This window comes from Schistocerca piceifrons, chromosome X (genome assembly GCF_021461385.2).
Source record: "Schistocerca piceifrons isolate TAMUIC-IGC-003096 chromosome X, iqSchPice1.1, whole genome shotgun sequence".
Classification (NCBI taxonomy): Eukaryota; Metazoa; Arthropoda; class Insecta; order Orthoptera; family Acrididae; genus Schistocerca; species Schistocerca piceifrons.
The window spans coordinates 656,460,430-656,464,621 of NC_060149.1; positions in this window are offsets into that span (position 1 = coordinate 656,460,430).

Below are 4,192 nucleotides of genomic sequence, written 5' to 3' on the forward strand. Positions count from 1 at the left end.
TATAAAGAACTTTTATCCACTTTGATCTATTTTTTGAACACGACCCGCTTCATTATCTTTCTGGAACAATCCGTCTACACGTGTTCACCTTAGTTTCCATCTAATAGGCAAGAACCAGTGCTTCTTATCATGAGCGTAACCTTGAACTACGCCTTACTTCTGTTTTTGGCTAGTGATATTTGATATGCTGGCCCATGGACTGACCTTAAAGTGATAACTCGCTCTCAGCTGTATCCAGAACGTTATTTATAGTAAGTATTCTGGATGCCAGGGTGCCTCATCATGTGCAAACATGCATGCCTGCCAAGAGGTTTCCACTTATAAACTGACATTTAACTGAATTATAAAACAGTCAAGTCTCCTCCATTCAAAATACATTAATGTTCACTACACCAAGTGCCACTAATACTATGAAAATGTTGTATGACTTGTTTATACTATCCTGAAAGAAAACAATTACATTTTATACATTAACGTCTGTGTTTTATGACAGCTGTGTCACCCGTTTCTCTACGATGTCTCTCTTACATCACTACATCACTATTTCCTCATCTCTCTCCTCTGACTGTAGAGGCAGTCTAGGCGTGTCTGGTGAACTCACTACGAAGAGAGTGACAAGAGTTACCTCTTCCTGGTTCATCAAATAATTTTTATACAAATATTGGCAACAGTTACATCTGGAAGAGCACAAGAATGTAATAACCATTATAATTAAAATTATACAGGTAGCAAAGGGATACGTTTGCATCCTTTCTTCATATTCCATTTCGAACTAGAAAGAATTTCACAACTTAAGCAAGTCAGTAACTATTCGGCCCACCACTGGCCCTTATGCAAGCAGTAATTCGACTTGGCGTTGATTAACAGAGTTGTAGGATGTCCTGAGGGTTATCTTGCCAAATTCTGTTCAACTGGCACGTTAGATCGTCAAAATTCCAAGCTGGCTGGAGGGCCCTGCTCATAATGCCCCAAAAATTCTCCAGTAGCGAGACATCTGGTGGCCTAGCTGGCCTAGGTAGTGTTTGGCAAGCACGAGGACAAGGAGTAGCATTCACGCCGATTATGGGCGAGTATTATCTTTCTGAAATGTGAGACCAGGATGGTTTGACAAGTTGGGCAACAAAATGGGGCGCAGAGTATAGTCGATGAAACGCTGTCATTAAGGCACTGATGGTCCAGATTGTCCCACTCCTCAACGGCGTTTCAGCTTAGATCCCACAGAGTGGTTGGTGGGTCACGTCGTCCATAAACAGCCCTTTCCAGTCTATCCCAGACATGTTCGATAGGGTTCATGTCTGGAGAATATGCTGGTCACTCTAGTCGAGCGATGTCGTTATCCTGAAGCAAGTCATTCAGAAGATGTGCACGATGGGGGCTCGAATTGTCGTCCATGAAAACGAATGCTTCGCCAATATGTTGCTGATATGGTTGCACTATCGGTCGGAGGATGGAATTCACGTATTGTACAGCCGTTACAGCACCTTCCATGACCATCAGCGGCATACGGCGGCCCCACATAATGCCACCCAAGAACAGCAGGGAATCTCCACCTTGCTCCACTCGCTGGAAACTGTGTATGAGCGTGACCGGGTTGCCTCCAAGGACATCTCCGACGATGGTCTGGTTGAAGGCATAGGCGACACTCATCGGTGAAGAGAACGTAATACCAATCCTAAGCGGTCCATTCATCATGTTATTGGGCCCATATGTACCGCGCTGCATGGTGTCGTGGTTGCAAAAATGAACCACTCTATGGACGTCGGGAGTGAAGTTGCGCATCATGTAGCCTATTGCGCACAGTTTGAGTCGTAACACGTCGTTCTGAGACTGCACTAAAATAGTGGCGTTGCTATCAGGGTTCCTCCGATCCATAATCCGTAGGTAGCGGTCATCCACTGCATTAGTTGCCCTTGGGCGGCCTGAGCGAGGCATGTGATCAACCGATCTTGTCTCTCTGTATCTCCATCTACGAAAAACATCGCTTTCGTTCACTCCGAGACGCCTGGACTCTTTCCTTGTTGAGAGCCCTTCCAGGCACAAAGCAACAATGTGGATGCGATCGAACCGTAGCATCGACGGTCTAGGCATGGGTGAACTACGCACAACACGAGCCGTGTACCTCCTTCCTGGTGGAATGACTGGAACTGACCAGCTGTCGGACCCCCTCCGTCTAATAGGCGCTGCTCTTGCATGGTTGTTTACGTCTTTGGGTAGGTTTAGTGTTATCTCTGAACAGTCAAAGGGACTCTGTCTGTGATACAATAACCACAGTCAACGTCAATCTTCAGGAGTTCTGGAAATTGGGGTGACGCAAAACTGTTTTCGATGTGTCTATTTCTTTCCTGTCTACAGGGAAAACGTTGAGGAAATTTTAATTAGTGGCATAAACAGGATAAATAAGAAAAATATTACCATCAGGTCTTTCACCTCCTAAGGAAATGAAAAGAGTTGACTTTTATTATAGAATATAATTCTCTGCAATTGGACTACTTTGTTGAAAGACAGTAAAATTGTGTGTCTGGCGTCCACCTGCTTAGCTGGGTGGTAACGTGCTCGCCTGTCATGCAAGCGGGCCCCCGTTCGATTCCCGGCCGGGTTGGAGATTTTCTGCGCTTGGGGACTGGGTGTTGTGTTGTCATCATAATTTCTTTCTCATCGCTATGCGCAAGTCGCCCAATGTTGCGTCGAATGAAATAAGACTTGCACTTGGAGGCCGTACTTCCCCGAAAATGTGTCTCCCAGCCAACGATGCCACACGCTCATTTTGTTTGTGTGTCTGGCTTCCAGTTACCAAGGAACAGAAGTAATAAATCTCAACATGAAACAGAAGGACAGCATTAAAATCAACTTTCAGTGTCTTGTATAGAAAAGGACTATAGTTATAATATGAGATTTGTGAACCATGGTTACACAGATTTAGGTCGGCTTGTGGGCTGGGAAGAAGATCCAAAAAGTTTTTGTAGCTTCTAATGAAATGTACTGTGTGCTTCTATAGTAAGCTTAAACTTCTGGATCTTAGAAGAAAGGTTGCTCAGGGATTGGTGGGGCAGATGAATGCAGAGCGTATCAATCCCAGAGTTGCAAACTAATTCTGGCAGAAGGTAGTCCATACAACAAAAGGAATAAATTAGCACCAATGGATGTAAAATTAGAAAAGGAAGATGTTAATTTGGTCAATTTTGCAGTAAACTGAGGAACATTTTCTGTATGTAGTAAAAGACAAGTTCCACAGAGGAACGCCATTTGGAAACGCTCAGCAACATAACAGCATTTTTACAGAGAAAAAATGGAAATGAGCTTACGGCATTGTGGGCCGGGAGTCTCCCATTCGGGGAAGTTCGGCTGCTGAGGGCAAGTACTTATTGCATTCGACGCCATATTGGGCGACTTGTGCGACGGAGATGGGGATGAAATGATGATGAGAACAACACAACACCCAGTCCCTGAGCGAAGAAAGTCTCCTGCCCCAGCCGGGAATCGAGCCCGGGCACCTTAGCGTGGCATTCCGCCGGGCTGACCACTCGGCTAACGGGGGCGGACTCCTACATCCAGATGCGAATGGAAATGAATATGAACTCCCAAATAGCTGACATCTATAAAAATTTCCCCAATATGCCTTAACTTATGATTTATCCTACCAACAGCAACGGTTTGGGTTAAACTTGCTGGCCGGAGACAGACCAAAAGACGAGCTGTAAGTGATTGAGGGCCGCGAAGACACGTTAAAATAGTGCGTCGAAGAAATAATGCAGAAGCCTTGGCACGAACATCAGGGAGGCCCAAACCACCCATCATCCGGGATCTCACCATAACCTCATAAAGCACCGAGAAAAAAAGAGTTTCACCAGGTAAACTTTCCCGATAAGTGTTGTAACTTTCGGGACATTATTGAAGAAAGGTGAAAAGTTTGTGCAATAAAATTGGATTTATTCAACGCATAAGTTTCCAAGGTCCGAACCTTATGAAGTAATGAGACAGTGGGACGATAGCGTTCAAGTGTCGATCTTGAGTTCTATCCGTGACGGACTTCCAGTTAAACGATCAATGATCGATGTCAGGCGACCGCCACATCCCATGGAATCTCAACTCCGTCAAATCTCCGCAAATTGAGTAGTCGACATTTCCCGTCGTTAAGTTGCGCTCCCGTAGGACGACAAAATGCCTTTAAACGCCCTTGAGCACGGGTATGTCG